At 38.1% G+C, this 23,497-nt stretch overlaps 1 long non-coding RNA gene across 1 annotated transcript in view; it reads right to left on the reverse strand.

Annotated features, from left to right (window-relative positions):
* The window catches only part of LOC142343882 (uncharacterized), a 13,682-nt gene extending 4,803 nt beyond the window's left edge, over positions 1–8,879 (reverse strand). The window contains exon 1 of the long non-coding RNA XR_012759225.1: positions 8,800–8,879. This is a non-coding gene — a long non-coding RNA (uncharacterized LOC142343882). The remainder of the gene's footprint in view (positions 1–8,799) is intronic.
* Between the last annotated feature and the right edge of the window lie 14,618 nt (positions 8,880–23,497).

The following is a 23,497-nucleotide window of genomic DNA, read 5'->3' on the forward strand; positions in this document are numbered from 1 at the left end:
CACACACAAACAAACACACACAAACAGAAACACAAAAACAAACACACAAACACACCCACCCACCACACACAAACACACACACGCACAAAGACAAAAACACAAACACACACACATAAAGGCACATTACACACACACACACACACACACACACACACACACAAACACACAAACACACCCACCCACCACACACACAAACACAAAATCACACACAAACACATAAGCACAAACACACACACACACACACGCACATTACACAATCAAACACACACAACCACACACACACACACACACACACACACACGGAAACACACACAAACAGAAACACATGAACACACGCACACAAACACACACACACACAAAGACACACACAAACACACACACACACACACAAACACACCCACCCACCACACACACAAACACAAAATCACACACAAACACATAAGCACAAACACACACACACACACACGCACATTACACAATCAAACACACACAACCACACACACACACACACACACACACACGGAAACACACACAAACAGAAACACATGAACACACGCACACAAACACACACACACACAAAGACACACACAAACACACACATACACACACAAATACACCCACCCACCACACCCACAAACACAAACACACACACAAACACACAAACACAAACACACACACCCACGCACACACAAGCACATTACACACTCAAACGCGCACAACCATACACACACAAAAACACACACACACGGACACACACCCACACGAACACACACGAACACACACACACACACACACAAACACACACACACACAAACACACCCATACACAGGCAGATTACTTATATACAAACACACCCACCCACAACACACAAACAAAAACACACCCACCTACCACAAACACATACACGCTAACACACAAACACACAAAAACAAACACACACAAACACACACACAAAAACACACAAACATACAAACGTACATACACACACAAACACACATAAACAAACACACACAAGGACACACACAAACAAACAAAACTACATACACGCAAACACAAAAACACACACAATAAACACACCCACCCACCACACACAAACACACACGCACAAAGATAAAAACACAAGCACACAAATACAAACGCACATTACACACACACATCCACCAACCACACACACAAACACAAACACACACTCAAACACACAAACACACACACACAAACAAAGACATACACACACACAAAACACACACAAAAACGCACACACACAATCACACACACACATTACACACACACACACACAAACACAAACACTCACCTCACATACATACGCGCACACACACACAAACACACACATGCACAAACACACCCACAAACACAAACACACACACAAACACACAAACACAAACACACACACCCACACACACAAGCACATTACACACTCAAACACGCACAACCATATACACACAAAATTACACACACACGGACACACACCCACACGAACACACACGAACACACACACACACAAACACACACACACACACAAACACACCCATACACAGGCAGATTACTTATATACAAACACACCCACCCACAACACACAAACAAAAACACACCCACCCACCACAAACACATACACGCTAACACACAAACACACAAAAACAAACACACACAAACACACACACACAAACACACAAACATACAAACGTACATACACACACAAACACACATAAACAAACACACACAAAGACACACACAAACAAACAAACCTACATACACGCAAACACAAAAACACACACAATAAACACACCCACCCACCACACACAAACACACACGCACAAAGATAAAAACACAAGCACACAAATACAAACGCACATTACACACACACATCCACCCGCAACACACACAAACACAAACACACACTCAAACACACAAACACACACACACAAACAAAGACATACACACACACAAAACACACACAAAAACGCACACACACAATCACACACACACATTACACACACACACACACAAACACAAACACTCACCTCACACACATACGCGCACACACACAAACACACACATGCACAAACACACCCACAAACACAAACACACACACAAACACACAAACACAAACACACACACCCACACACACACAAGCACATTACACACTCAAACACGCACAACCACACACACACAAAATTACACACACACGGACACACACCCACACGAACACACACGAACACACACACACGCACACAAACACACACACACAAACACACCCATACACAGGCAGATTACTTATATAGAAACACACCTACACACAACACACAAACAAAAACACACCCACCTACCACAAACACATACACGCTAACACACAAACACACAAAAACAAACACACACAAACACACACACACAAACACACAAACATACAAACGTACATACACACACAAACACACATAGACAAACACACACAAAGACACACACAAACAAACAAACCTACATACACGCAAACACAAAAACACACACAATATACACACCCACCCACCACACACAAACACACACGCACAAAGACAAAAACACAAGCACACAAATACAAATGCACATTACACACACACACATCCACCCGCCACACACACACAAACACAAACACACACTCAAACACAAAAACACACACACAATCAAAGACATACACACACACACACAAAACACACACAAAAACACACACACACAATCACACACACATTAAACACACACACACACACAAACACAAACACTCACCTCACACACATACGCGCACACACACAAACACACACATGCTAAAACACACACACAGACACACACACACACGAACACACACACACACACGAACACACACACGAACACACACACAAACACATACACACAAACACACCCACATACAGGCACATTACACACACACACACATCCAAACACACCCACCTACCACAGACACACACACACAAAAACACACACACACAAACAAACCCACCAGCCACACACACATAGACGCTAACACACAAACACACACACACACACAAAATCAGACACACACACAAACACGCAAACACACACACAAACAAACAAACATACAAACGTACATACAGACACAAACAGACACAAAAAACACACACAAACAGAAACACATAAACACACACACACACAAACACACACACAAACACACAAACATACATACACGCGCACACAAAAACACAAATACACACACAAACACACACACACAAAAATATACCCACCCGCCAAACACAAACACACACACGCAAAAAGACAAAAACACAAACACACACACAGAGAGAAACATCACACACATACAAACACAACCACGCACCACATACACGAAAACACACCAACACACACACAAACGCACACACACAAACAAACAAACACACACACGCAAACACACACACACACACACAAAACTACAAACTTACATACACGCACACACACAAACACACACGCACAAAAACACACACAAAAACACAAACACACACAAAAATACAGACATACATGCACGCATGAACAAAAAGATACACACAAACACACACAAACATACAAACGTACATACACACACACAAACACACACAAACAAACACACACATACAGAAACACATAAACACACACACAAACACACACAAACACACACACAAACACACAAACATACATACACGCACACACAAAAACACACATACACACACAAACACACACACACTCAAATATACCCACCCGCCAAACACAAACACACACACACGCAAAAAGACAAAAACACAAACACAAACACACACTCAAACACAAAAACACACACACAATCAAAGACATACACACACACACACACAAAACACACACAAAAACGCACACACACACAATCACACACACACATTAAACACACACACACACACAAACACAAACACTCACCTCACACACATACGCGCACACACACAAACACACACATGCTAAAACACACACACAGACACACACACACACGAACACACACACACACACACGAACACACACACGAACACACACACAAACACATACACACAAACACACCCACATACAGGCACATTACACACACACACACACATCCAAACACACCCACCTACCACAGACACACACACACAAAAACACACACACACAAACAAACCCACCAGCCACACACACATAGACGCTAACACACAAACACACACACACACACACACAAAATCAGACACACACAAAAACACACACAAACACACACACAAACACACAAACATACATACACGCGCACACAAAAACACAAATACACACACAAACACACACACACACACAAATATACCCACCCGCCAAACACAAACACACACACGCAAAAAGACAAAAACACAAACACACACACAGAGAGAAACATCACACACATACAAACACAACCACGCACCACATACACGAAAACACACCAACACACACACAAACGCACACACACACACAAACAAACACACACACGCAAACACACACACACACACAAAACTACAAACTTACATACACGCACACACACAAACACACACGCACAAAAACACACACAAAAACACAAACACACACAAAAATACAGACATACATGCACGCATGAACAAAAAGATACACACAAACACACACAAACATACAAACGTACATACACACACACACACAAACACACACAAACAAACACACACATACAGAAACACATAAACACACACACAAACACACACAAACACACACAAACACACAAACATACATACACGCACACACAAAAACACACATACACACACAAACACACAAACACTCAAATATACCCACCCGCCAAACACAAACACACACACACGCAAAAAGACAAAAAAACAAACACACACACACAGAGAGAAACATCACACACACACAAACACAACCACCCACCACTTACAGGAAAACACACCAACACACACACAAACGCGCACACACACACAAACAAACACACACACGCAAACACACACACACACACAAAACTACAAACTTACATACACGCACACACACAAACACACACGCACAAAAACACACACAAAAACACAAACACACACAAAAACACAGACATACATGCACGCATGAACAAAAAGATACACACAAACACACACAAACATACAAACGTACATACACACACACAAACACACACAAACAAACACACACATACAGAAACACATAAACACACACACAAACACACACAAACACACACACAAACACACAAACATACATACACGCACACACAAAAACACACATACACACACAAACACACACACACTCAAATATACCCACCCGCCAAACACAAACACACACACACGCAAAAAGACAAAAACACAAACACACACACAGAGAGAAACATCACACACACAAACACAACCACCCACCACTTACAGGAAAACACACCAACACACACACAAACGCGCACACACACACACACACACACACACACACAAAACTACAAACTTACATACACGCACACACACAAACACACACGCACAAAAACACACACAAAAACACAAACACACACAAAAATACAGACATACATGCACGCATGAACAAAAAGATACACACAAACACACACAAACACACGCTAACACACACACACACACACACACACGCACAAACACATACAAACACAAACACACACACACACACAAACACACTTACACACACAAACACACACACACACAGGCACATTACAAACAAAAACACACACAAACACACACACAGACAAGCACAAGCACGCACAAAAACGCAAACACTCACCACTCACAGATACTCGAACACACGCAAGCAAACACACAAAAACACACACACACACACACAAACACACACACACGAACACACACACACACACAAGAACACACACACGAACACACAAACATACAAACGTACATACACACACACACAAACACACAAACAAACACACACACACATACAGAAACGCATAAACACACACACAAACACACACAAACACACACGCAAACACACTCATGCACAAAGACAAAAACCCAAACACACACACAGAGACACAATACACACACACAAAAACACACCCAACTACCACACAAACACACAAAAACACACACCAACACACACACACGCGCGCACATACGCAAAAACCCTCACACACACAAACAAACACACACACACGCAAACATACACAAACACACACACACTAACATACAAACATACAAACATACATACACGCACGCACACAAACACATACACACACAATCACACACAAACACACAAACTTACACAAACACACAAACACGCAAACAAACACACACACACACACACAAGCAAATACACACTCACACACACAGACACACACACACACACACACACGCAAACACACACACAAACACACAAACATACAAACGTACATACACACACACAAACACACACAAACAAACACACACACATACAGAAACAAATAAACACACACACAAACACACACAAACACACACACAAACACACAAACATACATACACGCACACACAAAAACACACATACACACACAAACACACACACACTCAAATATACCCACCCGCCAAACACAAACAAACACACGCAAAAAGACAAAAACACAAACACACACACACAGAGAAACATCACACACACACAAACACAACCACCCACCACTTACAGGAAAACACACCAACACACACACAAACGCGCGCACACACACACACACACACAAAACTACAAACATACATACACGCACACACACAAACACACACGCACAAAAACACACACAAAAACACAAACACACACAAAAATACAGACATACATGCACGCATGAACAAAAAGATACACACAAACACACACAAACACACGCTAACACACACACACACACACGCACAAACACATACAAACACAAACACACACACACACACAAACACACTTACACACACAAACACACACACACACAGGCACATTACAAACAAAAATACACACAAACACACACACAGACAAGCACAAGCGCGCACAAAAACGCAAACACTCACCACTCACAGATACTCGAACACACGCAAGCAAACACACACAAACACACACACACACAAACACATACACACGAACACACAAACATACAAACGTACATACACACACACACAAACACACAAACAAACACACACACACATACAGAAACACATAAACACACACACAAACACACACAAACACACACGCAAACACACTCATGCACAAAGACAAAAACCCAAACACACACACAGAGACACAATACACACACACAAAAACACACCCAACTACCACACAAACACACAAAAACACACACCAACACACACACACACGCGCGCACATACACAAAAACCCTCACACACACAAACAAACACACACACACACGCAAACATACACAAACACACACACACTAACATACAAACATACAAACATACATACACGCACGCACACAAACACATACACACACAATCACACACAAACACACAAACTTACACAAACACACAAACACGCAAACAAACACACACACACAAGCAAATACACACTCACACACACAGACACACACACACACAAACACACACACACAAAAGAACAAACAAACACACACACAAACATACACACACTCAAACACACACACACACAAACACACACACACAGAAACACACAAACATACAAGCATACATACACGGACACACACAAACACACACTTAAACAAACACACACACACACACACACACACAATTACACACACACACAAACACCCATACACACCCATAGGACACACAAACACACAAACATACAATCGTACATACACACACACAAACACACACAAACAAACACACACACATACAGAAACACATAAACACACACACAAACACACACAAACACACACGCAAACACACCCATCCACCACACACAAACACACTCATGCACAAAGACAAAAACCCAAACACACACACACAGACACAATACACACACAAACAAAAACACACCCAACTACCACACAAACACACACAAACACACACCAACACACACACACGCGCGCACATACACAAAAACCCTCACACACACACACACAAACAAACACACACACACACACGCAAACATACACAAACACACACACTAACATACAAACATACAAACATACATACACGCACGCACACAAACACATACACACACAATCACACACAAACACACAAACTCACACAAACACACAAACACGCACACAAACACACACACACACACAAGCAAATACACACTCACACACACAGACACACACACACATAAACACACACACACAAAAGAACAAACAAACACACACACAAACACACACACACTCAAACACACACACACACACACACACACACACACAAACACACACACACACAGAAACACACAAACATACAAGCATACATACACGGACACACACAAACACACACTTAAACACACACACACACACACACACACACACACACACAATTACACACACACACAAACACCCATACACACCCATAGGACACACACACACACAGAGGCAGACACATAAACACACACGCACACACAAACACACACACACACACACAAAAACACAAACACAACCAGTCAAGTCACAGACCAAAGTTGATGTATAAAGTCTAAAAAATGGATGCGGGGGTGGGGGAGGGGGGACTGAAAATCAAGGACTTACACAATGTGAAGATCAAACTGAGCATTCGCCCCCGAAAGACGGGAATTCAAAACGAAATGCTTATTTGACCGAAAAAACAAAATGAACAGGAAGAAATAACAAACCATTTTTATAGAATTTCTGCTGAGTAAACTTAGTTGATTTTTTTAAGGATTTGGGTTTTTAAAAGACAACGAAGCTGTATTTTTAATATTTTTAATGAGTATTCTGAGTGTATTTGAATAGTCATTTCCCGGAAACAGGTCAAATTATTGTGTGAATTTGTACCTTCCAAATCTTTGACTTCTGCAATTCTGGATGAGGTAAACAGTTCATAAACATGAAATGATACGATCAAAGTTTACAAAAAACTTTATTGTTTGTCGACGCGGATCTTTTCGTTTGTGTCCCCCAGATTAATTATTTGCATCCCCCAAAGGCACGTGCCATATTTTTACATAATGATGTACTATTAAAAACACGTGCTCTGTAACTGGGGTTGCATAACATACTGGGGGGGGGGGGGTGCATAATGTACTGGGGGAGGCAAACTGTAGCTCTGACATCGGGGTGGGTAAAAAGTGTCAGTTTCCTCTCAAGCACTTTAGTGTTTTCCCTATTATAGCCTCCCTGAATATATAGCACCTCCATTTGGCGGTACAATTGCGATACTGGGGTGTTATACGTTAAATTCTCACAGCGGGGGGGGGGGGGCTATAAAAGGAAGGAAAGGTGTTTTGTACTGTTAAAACATATGTAGAATAAAACGTAGGGACAGTGGAAAAAACTTTGGTTTCCCAGTGTTTTTATGCCCCCCCTGCAAATTGTGTTGTCACATAGCACGCTGCGATGTAGAAAATATAACAAGTGAGCTTGGGGCGTAAAATTAGATGCCCGCTAAGTTGGCAAGGACGGGAATGAACAGATTTAGAAAATTTAAAAATGTAAGAAAAAAGAATAATTCCACATAAATGCAATCTCGTAAAATTTGTTTGCAACACTAAAAAAAAGCACTAAATGACGGCTGTTTAGATGTCCCAACTTTTCACACCTGAGTTATCGTAATCAGTTGTTTAGCTAATGCTTATCAAATGAAGCAAAAGGTTTTTGGCTTTTGCTATTCATAAAAACTCGAAATCTGCTGAAAAGAAAAAATAGTTAAAAGATGAGCATCAGATGCGCGGCTTTTTAAATGGAAAACACTTTAAGCACCTAGGAGCCGCAATCAAAATTCTTTTGAAACTAAATTCAAAAGAGAAGCTTTCCAAACATAAACATGCTCATGGATTGTATTTCAATACTGCATAAAACACTTAGGGCTATTTTTTTGTCCCACAGACTTGATTTAATTCATTACCATCAAAAATTTTCCCAAAAGATGACTCGTCGTCTCTCCTCTCGGATACCAATTGCTCTCCTGTATGAAAGCTTATGCAAATCAAATAGCCTGTTGGCGCCACTAATGAGCAGAAGCATGAGCCATTAGAACAACAAAAATTAAGAACCATCTTGAAAACTTAGAAATTCGCACAATTCGAAAAGCCCAAAGCTTAATTTTTTTTACTTGTTGAGACCAAAAATTTGTTCATACCCTGTGTTTGGGAAGGGAAACCCGGAGCAACCAAACGTTATGGCGCGTGGCTAGAACAACTTCTATGCTATACATGAACCAAATGAAAGCTATTGCATCGCACCTAGTTGTGTGGCTTTTGAAACTTTTATGGTACAAAAAGTGTATCTTTCAGATGTTTTCCAACTAAAGCTAAAAGTCTTAGTATGTCAATTTCGTGAATTATAGTTGTTAGTTCATTGTCAAAAGCCATATATTATTGATGTGACGTATGCAATATCCTTGCTGTTGCCAACAAAATTAAACAGTGCTGTACCATGACATGTTCATTATAAACTTTGATCTATGTCGCTTTAATTTGTTAATCAATAAGGAGCGAGTAATAATGATGTTATAACTGATGTTATAAATGTTCCACTGATGATTTAATTGAACAAAATTGGATGAATAATGTACAGGTTTTGTAATCAGAACCATTAGAAACTGTTACAAAGTGCAGTTAGCTCTCAGATTGACAATAACTTGACTTCTATTCAACTTTAGTCTTTGTTTAATTTTTGCTGGGTTTAACAATGCTTACCGGACTCAGCAGACGTCACTTCAAAAATCTGATTTAATATGTCAAACCACTTGGGGGTTCTCGATAAACGCCAGATATTCTGAGTGACTTCAGGCAGAGCCACGAAACTTATACTTATTAACACTTTCTCTCAATACTTCACTTCCTCGGCTGAGCTGCGGGATAGATCTCAAGACTGATTTTCTGTCATTTTGTTGCATGATACTAAAAATAACAAAAATGCATTCGCCTCAAACATTAGTGTATACTATAGTTTTTTAATTGTCTTATGCAATTTTCACTGGTGTTAGAATAGTCTTTCACAGATAAGAGCTCAGGCTGAGGTGTGAGATGGATCAGGATGACTCGGGATCAGGATGGATCGGGATGGCTCAGGATGAAAACTAAACGACAGTGTCACTCGAAATGAACGACATGTCTTTATCAGTACTGATTCAGTTAAATTGAATGTCTTGGATCAGTAATGTATCCGAGCTCTGATCACGCCAGTTTTAAGACTTGACATGTCTTGAATCAAGTCTTAAGTCTTAAGACAAGTCTTGAGTCACGTCTTGGTCAAAGCTTTGAAATTTTTGAGTAAGTCTTGACTGAGGCTTGACAAGTGTTCACAAGTATTAAGACTTGAAAAAAAAGAAAAGATCAGTACTGATTTGTTAATTAAAGACGTACATTTCACGAAATTCGTTCGGGTTAAAATGTTGCGCAACCACTTGACTTTCTACATTTTCTGTGTTTTGTTACTAGTCAATCAGCTAAAATCATTAACATAATTGACATCAACAATCTTTGCATTTTTTGCTTTCAATACCAGTGTTTTTGCTATATAAATATCAAGCCTTAACTATGGCATGTTTGAGCAACAATTTTGAGAAAATTGATAAAAATTAAGAGGATTTTTATTGTATATGAGTCTTTTCATCACATTTGTTGCTGGTAACGGTTTGTAAATAAAACTCTCATGAGAGAATGAAGTCATTCAATTAAGAAGTTTGATTATTGAATAGTTTAGATCCAAGACTGGCATCTTGCAAAATTGTTAACAACATCTTGTAAAGTAAAACTGTTAACAAAAAACTTGCGAGATCTTAAAAGATATCCGTTGCAGATTAACTCGGGAATCATATACCCTGGCACATAAATAATTTTCTAAAAAACTGATCATGAACTTCTTTAAATTAATCATTTCTGTTATTTTGCTACTGTTTCAGGGAAGGAATTTTTTTACGGAAAATGTCTTTAATTTGAATGTTTGCTCTCTTCTTCCTTATCAGATGTCAAAATTGAAGAGAAAACCTCTCTCGAATCATTTTGGTGAAATTGAATATAAGGGTTTTTTTTGTGAACCATTGAGTCTCTTTTTTCTGCATCTTAGAATAAGAAAAATGTCAAATTTATCGATAGTCTATAGTATCTAGTGAACCTCGCTGAGATAATGGAACAAGGCAACAATCTCATTGATTCTTTCGCAACAAGAAATAGTATAAGGAATTATATTTCGAAGTATAACCAATTTTATCCTATAGCTTAGTTATTTGCATAAATATTTGACCGAGGGCACTTTTTGTTTCATTGTCATCATATGTTTTTGTTTTAAAGCTTAAGTTTTAAAAATTTTGAATATTTTTTTCATTTTAACCAGTGCTATACCTGCAGAGGACCACGAGAAACAAAACTTTTTGGCAAACTAGGGTGACCTCTCTTAATTTTATGCAAATTTCATACCCTCTTGCTTTTCATTTTGCTAGACTTTGCGGGTAAATTCATTAGATTTGTTCAGCCTAGCTTAAATACTTCTCCCTCTTTTTGCGCCCTTGTTTACAATTAAAACAAGAGTAAACCATTCATCTCAAAAAGTTTTTTGGGCAAAGTTGCCACAAGTTAAAACGCACTGATGCTTCGTTTTTCAATAAGAGAGTAAATGGGTGTATTAGTAAAAGAGTAGTATTCCACAATGAAATCGCTAATCTTATCCTGACATGCCATGAGATCTAAAACAACGGGAGATTTTGGTAGGTTTCTTGATTAGTAAATTATAAAGAAATGCTTATTACTCTAATTATTTCACTGCTATGTGTGATAATTTCTTAGTCGTGTCGGTACTGTTGATTTTTTATTATGAAGAAGACCACGGGCAGCAATGTTTAAGCCTTGTCTTATGTGTTGAAGTTTCTGATAAAGAGCAATATCGTCACAGAAATAAATTCAATAAAATCAATTAATGCATAATTTTTTGTAATGCTTTTTCAAAAAATTTTGATTAATTTTACAAACAAAAGCACTTTAAAAGCGGTTATAACTTTGTTTTTGCAAAACAATTTTTCAATTCGGAAAACTAGTTGGCGAAACAAGCACCCACATTATGTGCCAATCTGATCTGAACTGAAATAATTTCCCATATCTTTAAACTTGACCTTATTTCACAAGAATTTTCCAGGTTCGCAATTTAACCGAGCAACTGGTATAATGATCAAGTTGTGTTGAAGGGTTTGTCGCAGTCATATCCTGCAACCACCCTTTAAACCTCTGCTTTTAGCCCTTCCTGCTTATATATATGTAATTGCTCTTGATTTGTGCAGTTTTACAATGAGATTAACGCCTAGTTGTGTAAAAAAAATCGGCGACTTGCGCTGAATATTTTTTATTCACCGTGTTATACTCATACACAAGGAGTATAGTCAATTGAATCGCAAATGGCCTTGCAAGTACTGAGATAGGCACTTGCGTCGCGAATGGCAGGTTTAGTTGTTACTTTCAACTAGATTCTTTCTAGATTGGGCAATCGCGGTGCGATTGACTCTAACTGAACTACTCAGTTAAAACGAGAAGTGTTTTGCAAGGATTAAATTAAACTGAGCGTTAGCGCTGCAAATTGGAGAATGAAAGGTAATGATAATACAGATTATGAAAGAAAGTTTGTTCAGGTTTTAATCATACATAAAGGAAGCAAAGTTTGATTTGTTTACAACGTGAATGAATATATATCCGGTACAGACAGAATGAACAGACTTAACTGCTAAAAATGGGAGGAAGTATATAGCACTGAACTAAAATGGCATTCGCCCTTCAAAAGGAACTTACAACAATAAATTAGTTTAAAATACGGATATGGATACATGAAGGGTATCCATTGCCGCATGACATTTCCCCCTCTTGGAGAAAAATTAATTTACTAGATTAAAATCAGAAAATTAATAAATATTCACCGGTTAGTAAGTAATAAAATATTAAATAATAGATAGAATAAAAGTTTATGAAAGTTTTCTTTATCGAAGATCACTCGCTGTCGCTATTTTCAGCATTTTCGGCCTGGAGAACTGTCATCTCCCTTGGTTGGTTTTGCGAATACTCAGTTCCTTCATTTGACCCTCCCGCAATGCCAGTGTCTTGGTAATCAGTGTAACCTTCTGTGCTACGGACTTTTTCGACAATTGTTTGCGACTTTTGGGATTTCTTTTTCAATGTCCTTTTGCTTTTTCTAATAGAAGACGTATCCGAATCCGATGTATCACTGACCGTGATTTTGCGTTTTGAAGTCTTCCGCAAGATGGGTTTAGGTTGTTTTTGAGCTGAGGAGGTTGTTTGTGTTCCGGATGGCCCTGCTGTATCAGACGATACCACTTGCGGCGCGATTGGACTGAAATTTAATATTTGTGTAAGATCGGGTCGATTTTGGAATGCCTCATCGTATTTCGGGTTTCTTTTTGGTACTCTCATCTTCAATGATCTTGCGACATTGCTAGCTGTAGATATACAAGATCGTGCCGACGAAACGACACTTACATCGTCTGTGTGTTTCCTATTTCGCTTTATCTTTTTCTCTCCAGTATTTTTTCGAAAAAGATCTCGTTTGTGTTGTTGAATTTTTTGTTCGAGAGTTTTTTCGTTTATTTTCTTTGGGCGTCGTTCTATGTACTGTGCTAAAGCTGTTTCCCGTTCAGCCCGCGTTCCAAATTTGGCGATGTCAGAATTCCTGACCCGTACTTCAGGTTTGGAAGGTTCTTTGATGACACTCGTCGTTGGACTTATTTTGCACACTGTACTGCCAGGTGCTAATACCTCATAGAGGCCGTCAGAGTTTTTCTTTTGGCGCTGGTTCTCATGTATTTTGCGGGCCAACTTCACCTGTACGCTACGTTCGGAGCAGGGAATTGCACGGTGGATGACATCTGGCTTTATAAAACGATCTTCCCCGTCATTCCTTTTCTCTTGTTCTGTTCTTGCGCGGGTACTTGCGGCGCAAATGACTCGCTCAATTTCTGTGTCAGAACAAAGAGCTGTATCCGCCCACTGTTCATCTGTAAGGTAGGAACGACCCGGGATTGTATCTTCGTCTAAATAATAATTAATTATTGCATTATAGTTGAGATTTTTACTATCAGATTTAGTTGTAATATTTGATATAGGTGTGTTACATTTTCTACCGAAATGTGCCTCAAAGGGCGTGGTTGTGATTGTTTTTGGTTTGATATTCGGAGTCGTTGTATTATTGCTTTGAGTGAATTTTCTAAATTAAATTTTTTATTTAATTGTGATTTCATGCAAGATAATTGTCGTTTAATTGTTTGAATGATACGTTCTACTAATCCGATTGCTCTATGGTCATTTGCAGGTGCATATATAGGTGTAATATTATTTTCTGTACAGAATGTTTCAAACTTTTTTCCTGTAAAACATCTAGCTTGATCTAATCTAATAGTTCTAGGTACTCCATGTTAATATATATAATTATTTAAGAATTTGATTACATTTGGACCTGATGCGTTATTTACTATTTCTGCTGTGGGGTATTTAGAGTATCTATCTATACTAGTAAGAAAATATTGTTCTATTCTTTTCTCATTTAAAATTGGGCCACCAAGATCTAATTGTATTTCGTCATTTGGTTCACTACATTTAGGTAGAGGTGTCCATTTGCGGTGCGAAATCACTGATTTTAGATTCTTACCAATCTCCGTGCAAGCTTTGCACTCACTGGCCTTTGCCAGTATGTCTCTGTGGATGTAGGGCCACCAGATGTTTTGAGCTAAGGAAAGCATAGCAAAACTGCCTGGATGTGTGGAATGAATATCTTCCAAGACCGCATCTTTAATGGATTTTGGTCTCGCAATTCTCTCATCTAGGCAGACACACCCGTGTTTCACGCTTAGATCTCTCCAATATGAAAAGAGATAGGGACTGATTTCTTGTAGTCGTTCTGCATCATTTCGAAGTACACAGTCCCTTACTTCTTTCAATATCGCGTCTTTTCCAGTCAGTATTGCTAGAAACTTCCTACTGAACACTTTATTGAGGGTCTCGGTGAACATTATGTCCTCGGCCTCGTCTATCATACTACCAGTTGGGGTTTCTGTATGAGTTGTTGCATTTGATTCGGGTGTTGAAGGTGTCGTGTCGGAGAAAGTTACTCTTGCTTTAGTAGGAGTCGATTTAGAGCGGGTTGCTTTGGCTTTTGACATCGTGCTGAGACTATTTACTGAATTATTTGATATGAGAGGTTTATTGAGTTTATTCACAAAGTAGTGTTTCTTAGGCAGAAATTGGGCAAAAAGCGAGTGATTTTTGGGTAAGTGGTATTTATACTTGGGGATTTGTGTTTTCGCGCTTAATTTAGTGTTGTTAGGTGTATTACTTGATTTATTACCATTAATGGGCTGCATTAAGGATAATTGTTCAGATTGTTCACATTCTTTACTGTCTAATATTTGCACCTCTTTTGCAGCGAATTTGTTAATGGAATGTGAATTATTTACTTTACGGTGATTTGGTACAAATCGTAATTTTGTAACTTTAGGTGGCATTTGCGACGCAAATGGATGTACAGAATACGGATTAAGTTTAGAATTAGCATGTGTTAATTGCGGTGCGAATGGAGGTTTCAATGGTGAAACGGTTAATTGTGATGCAGATGCTTTATCGCAATTAGTTGAATTATCACTTTGTGGTATGGTTAATCGCGATGCAAATGGTTGTGTAACTTTTAGTGAAGGCAAATTCGACTTTATTATGTTTCTAAATTTTTTAGTTGCTGTTTGTCTATTGGTAATTAAATGTTTCATTGAATCAGGGATTCTAGAAATTGTTGCTACAACAAAGTGCTCGTCGTATGTAGATATCTTTTTGGCTCTTGCAAAAGGGTTTCTAGAAATGTAGTCAACGAGTCCCATTTTTGCACCTGGCATATGATCAATTGTGAAATTGTACGGTAGCAATCTATCTATCCATCGAGACAGTCGACTATTGTATGACTTATTTGATCGGTGTTCTTTAAGTATTGACAATAGGGCTCTATGGTCTGTCACTACCGTAAAGTTTTTTCCGTATAAGTAGTATTTAAAATAATCAATTGACCAAACTATCCCCAATAGTTCCAATTCGTTGACACTGTAGCGTTCTTCCGTTGAATTGAGGAATCGCGACGCGAAGGCTATTGGTTTCCAACCGTCCGGTGTATTTTGTTCCAATGCTGCCCCCAATCCTGAACGGGAGGCATCACATTTTACACGAACATCCAGTTTAGGGTTGTAATGGCTATTTTCTGTACTATTTGCTATTTTTTCTTTAATCTGATTAAAATGTTTAGTATGTTCGTTTGTCCAGATGAATTTTACTGATTTCTTTAGAAGTGGTTTAAGTGGATGACATAATTGTGCTAGGTGAGGTATAAATTTGCCAATATAATGTACCGACCCGAGAAATGATCTAAGACGTTTTAATGTTGTTGGTGGTGGTATTGTTAAGATTGCGGCTGTTTTGCTTTCTAAAGGTGATATTCCAGTCTGTGTAAATTTGTAACCGAGCCATTCTAATTCAGATTTAGCAAAATGACATTTCTGGAGGTTAATTCTCAAGTTATCGTCATCTAATTTCTTTAGACATTTGTGAACGTAGGCTAAATGGTCTGCTTCAGTGCCGGTACTAACGATTATAATATCGTCCAAGAAACAATATGTGTTTTGTAAACCTATGAGAGTATAATCCATGGCTTTTTGAAACTCTGCCGGCATATCTGTAAGTCCATAAAAACCAGTTTTGAATCTATATGTACCTGTAGGTTCTCCACTTATGATGTTAAAATTACAGTGTTTTGCTGTATCGTGATGTAGTTTCAATTGACTATATGCATATTTGAGATCTAATGTGGTGAAATATGCTTGTTAACCGTTTTGTGTATCTGTGAGGTGTTGTGATATGGTGTCGATTAACATTTCAATATTAGGCATTTGGTATTTGTTTTTATGTATCGCTTTATTTAATACTTTTGAATCTAATGCGAGTTTTATCGACTGATCTTTTTTCACTGTAATTACAATCGGGGAGATGAAGTGTTCGTCAGAGCAACTAGATAGTTTTTCGATATGACCCTCAGTCTGTAGTCTTTCGAATTCGCTTGATACTCTAGGTTGAAGATTTATCGGAACACGTCGACCTTTTTGATGCTTTGCTGTGAACGTTTGATGAAACTTTGACTTTGCTACATGTGTTTTAGATAAACCAATTCTCGATACTAGATGTGGAAATTGCGTCGCGATTGAATCTTTAATTTTACATGTAGGATTATTGATGTTATAAACACATTTACCAGTTTCTGGTTGTTGTTGGACAACTGCAAGTCCCAAAGTAGTGAACAGATCTCGCCGATGATATTTTTGTGTCCATCATCTACCACAGTCAATATTGCTGATTTGTCTTGTCATTGATGGTAGACTACTGTGGTTTCCAAGTGTCCAATGACTTTGATCGGCTCATTTGAAAAAGTTTTCAAATTCCTTTTTTCCGTCGATTCTGTCCATTTAGCTGAGTTTATAGATCGTAGGATTTTGTTTGCTAGACTTTGTGTGATGATACTAACAGCACTTCCAGAGTCAATCATAGCAGATGTTTGTATTTCTCCCATTTGCACTTCCACGTTTAATGGTTCTAATTGATGAACTGAATCCGAAGAAATCGCTGCTACGTAGTCGTCAGAATCGCTATCATAGTTTGAATCGTACACCTGGTCGTACAATTGTTGATAGCTCGTTATATAGTTTACTGATTCTTCATCATCACTTTTTTCCGGCGTCTGATCGATTTGGTTTACATTTGATTTTTGAGTTTTCTGAATTGGATTCTGTGACTGTTTTGGTTTTCGACATTTTCTGGCGAAATGACCCATAATACCACAGTTATGGCATTTTTTACCATTCGCGGCACAAATCTGCTTATGGTTGTGGCTCCAGCGAAGACCACAATCCATACAAATACTCGTATATTGATAGTTTTTTGGGATAGATGCGTAGCGAGTGAAGTCTCGCTTTGTTGAAGGTCCATTCGCGTTGCGATTGCGCATTGAGTTATTATTGATGTAATTCACTGAAGTATTACCTGACATCAAGTTTTGGTTAATTTTCTGCTGATTCTGTGCTCCCATTTCCATTTGTATGGCGATCTCCAATGCTTTTGGTGGATCTACTGTTTCCTTCAGCAACTCTTTCTGAGTCTCGTGATCAAGCATATTTAGTATGAATGCATCACGAATTAGTGTAGTTTCTTCACTACCAAGATTGCAATTCTCCGCCAATTCTATGAGACGGCCGTAGAAACTTTCTACCGATTCTCCTTTTTGCTGTTTACACGAGTAGAAAACGAAGCGATCGTAAGTTATATTACGAACCTTTGTGAATGAGTCCTCCATTGCTCGCCACAAATCTTTAAAAGGTTGTTTCTCGATCTGAAAATGAGGGTATTTGCTCTTGAAGATCCGTCGTCCCTCTGTACCAATGCTTAGATATAGCAATGATATTGTCTTCTGTTCACAAATTCCCCATGGTTTGTCGCCACAGAGGATCCCGATTTCTTCAATCTTTGCGCAACGATTTTGCCAATTTACTTTCAATTGCTGGTTTCGGACTTTACGATCTCTTTCCGTTGCCTGTGTGTGGTTCTCCACCGGTGCTTCATAGGTAGGCTCAGGCTGGTATGTCACTGTTGCTGGTGGATCATTCAACAGGGTATCCAATTGGATCCCTTCCTTAGCAAGTAGAGCCAATTTCCATTGCTGCGTCCATTTAATCCACGTCAGAGAAGGTGTTGCTGTCGGTTTCTCCCAAAATGCTTCTATATGGAGTGGTGTTTTCTTTGAGTCCGCTGCTGGCTGCGCCATGTTATACTCATACACAAGGAGTATAGTCAATTGAATCGCAAATGGCCTTGCAAGTACTGAGATAGGCACTTGCGTCGCGAATGGCAGGTTTAGTTGTTACTTTCAACTAGATTCTTTCTAGATTGGGCAATCGCGGTGCGATTGACTCTAACTGAACTACTCAGTTAAAACGAGAAGTGTTTTGCAAGGATTAAATTAAACTGAGCGTTAGCGCTGCAAATTGGAGAATGAAAGTTAATGATAATACAGATTATGAAAGAAAGTTTGTTCAGGTTTTAATCATACATAAAGGAAGCAAAGTTTGATTTGTTTACAACGTGAATGAATATATATCCGGTACAGACAGGATGAACAGACTTAACTGCTAAAAATGGGAGGAAGTATATAGCACTGAACTAAAATGGCATTCGCCCTTCAAAAGGAACTTACAACAATAAATTAGTTTAAAATACGAATATGGATACATGAAGGGTATCCATTGCCGTATGACACACCGCAACTAACCAGAAGTTTTTCTCTGTTTTCACCGTAACCTTACAATTTTAGCATATTTATCACTGAAATCTCGACCTGGTTTTTGTATGTGTTGTGGACATCTTTACTCTATTTATCAGAAAAAATTAGGATTGAACCATAAAAGAATTTAGCTCATCTTTAACTGGGCCTCGACCATGTAATTGAAGTCCCCCCCCCCCGCCTCAGACTTTATAGTTCTTTTCAAGGCTTCGACTACGGTTAAGTTTCAAAAGGCTGTGAACATGAAAAGTTAACTCTAGATCTGGAATTCCTTTTGGCAGTGAATGAATGGGGGCACCCGGGTGGGTATCTGGTCTCGGTGACCAGGACTTTCTCATGCATCTTAGCCTCATTTCAGACTGCTCAATTCTTCGTTCGTCCAAACTAACCTTGCGGGTTCCCTGGTGGATTCCATAGTAAATTTGTTGACTGTCTTGGGAAAAATATAAGTTTAAGAAATGAAGCGTCAGAAAAATGAGTATAATAACTCTGACATAATTAGATAAGAGGAACTTGCAACTCTTAGCAACTGAAAATGTAGACAATCGTGATGCAATAAAAGATAACATTTTCTTCGGAACGTTTTCTTCAGAACTGATCAATTGACGGAATTGGATTTTAAATAGGGAAAAGGTCGAAGTTCCCACCAAACAATCAACTTTTAATGTAATATGATGGTATTTCCAAAATAGATAGTTTTTACCTTGGAGTTTTTAATAACCAATAAATACTCTACAAAATTTCAGGTAAATTGATTATAAATATCAGATAATTTTACATTGATTTTTCAAGTAAATTCTTCTTTAATGCAACACACCTAGAATCTATATGCAAACACATTACATTAGCTGCAATTTTAGGTAAGAATTCCTTCAAGTTACCCAAAATTTGATGTTATACCCTCCTAGAATTTTAACTGTAAAAACAAGCACAAATTGCAGGTAAATTAACCTAGAACATTCTTTTTGCGGATAAAATTCTAGGGTCCTCATAGGATCTCTCTTTAGTGAAACTAAGCCATAGAATAAAACTACAAAATTAGTACTAATACTTGAAACTTTGCAAACAATATACAAAGCAATCAAAGTATGGAATCCATTAATGCCATTAGATACTATCTTCATATTATTATTTGCTATCGATGTTTTTATTTTAGATTATATTGTTACTAAGTTAATTTTTCAGTTTCCATTCATATTAGTACACCTAATATATATATATATATATATATATATATATATATATATATATATATATATATGAAAATCAAAAGAAATTGGATGGGACCTCTCATTGATGAGACTTAGTTTCAAGCTGACAAAAAGAAGACCAGATGAGGCAAAGTTGGTAAAAATTCTGAATACTGAACTAAAATATAATCAATATCATCAAAACTACTAGCTATCAATTGACCAAGTTAAATAAGCTCAATGAAACAGTCAAATTGGTGGGAGCTATTGATATTTGTCTTTAATAAAAAAAAATATAAAATTCACCTTATAAAACAACATTTACAATCAAAAACCAGAAACTAAAAAAAACTTAACAGAAAATTGTCGAATAAATAATAGGGTTTTGAGTCCCATAATTTGAATATGTAGCTTTTACTCGTTCTCCAATTATATCTCAGAGCATCGTGATGATATGACTTCGAAAACATGAACCAGTATAAAATGATATACAAAAATCCTTAAAATTGAAGACAACTCGTGTTATCAGAGCCATTAAAACCAATAACTTTATCGGAACGTAATGAAAACATTAGTTCATACCTGAATTAGAAGCCAATTAGATCAATCAATAATTATGAGAATTCTTATGACTTCATGAGCCAACAAAGTAGGCAAAAACCAAAATTTCTACTGCTGCTTTTTTAAGTATAGCAAGGAAGTATAATTAACACGTATCAAACTTTCAGTAGCTTTAGCAAAACAGTTTGTTATACGTTGATGCGGATGCTCATCAAACTATTACTTAGAAGACAAAACCATTGACCGGAATTAATTGTGATTCAATATCAGGCATGATGGTTCTGTCCATATTTGGAAAAATCTAAACGTTGGCAGAAATGGTTTTAAAAGCAGACAAAATTAATTTTTTCGAAAGACATATTTTCTAGTCTATTAACGCAATAGGTGTGCACTTGACCTTCTTCCTGAAGCTCCTTGCGCATTCAATTTACGAGGCCCAGACATATGACTAGAAAAATGCAACAAAAGCTGGCATAACGCAAATTGTCACTATAAATTACAAAAACGGTTTGTCAAAGCCATAAAAACTATGCGCGATGATCCCCCGAAAAGAAAAGAAATGTTAATTGGGCCTATTTAGTCTTGAGGGAATTTTTGAGTAATAGAATTTTTCATTTCAAAAGTTACTTGTCTGTAAGTGACACGAGAAAACCAAAATGTTGAGAAAAAACTAAAGAGCTCTCCAATTATAATCGAATGTTTTATACTATAATCTTACCAATGAGAAAAAACCGGTTTTTTCAACGCTGCTCGTTTTTGGGGAGCTCAAAATTGTTCCTTATTTCACTGTAAAATTTTTTTGAATGATTATATTGAGTAAAAATCTTAATATTAGCAAAAAAGGACGCTAAATGTGAGCAGAGTTACCCCAAACCTCAATTAATATCAAGAATTTTGAACCCCAATAACTTCCTAAAAAAAGTAGAATCTCAAAAAAAATTTAAAAAGATTCTGTGCGTTTAAATTTTCAATCGGCGAAAATTGACTGAACTCAAAAGGAAAAAAAACACATTTGAGTCTCTAGTTCCTCCCCCCACTAAGCGGGGTCGCAACACTAAATACGGCTCAAATTATAAGTTTAGTATTCCTTTCCTCAGGCATGAATTACTTCATAGTTCATAGTAAGAAAAAAATTATGCCTTCTCTAATTGTGATATGTCCAAAACAATTCTCAGATTTGCATATGTGGCAGTGGACTGAACTTGTTCATGTTCAAGACATGTATCAAACTCTGATAATCTAACCAGATCGAGGTGTTAACGCT

The sequence above is a fragment of the Convolutriloba macropyga genome, chromosome 8, assembly GCF_964194025.1.
Source record: "Convolutriloba macropyga chromosome 8, txConMacr16.3, whole genome shotgun sequence".
In the NCBI taxonomy this organism is placed as follows: Eukaryota; Metazoa; Xenacoelomorpha; order Acoela; family Convolutidae; genus Convolutriloba; species Convolutriloba macropyga.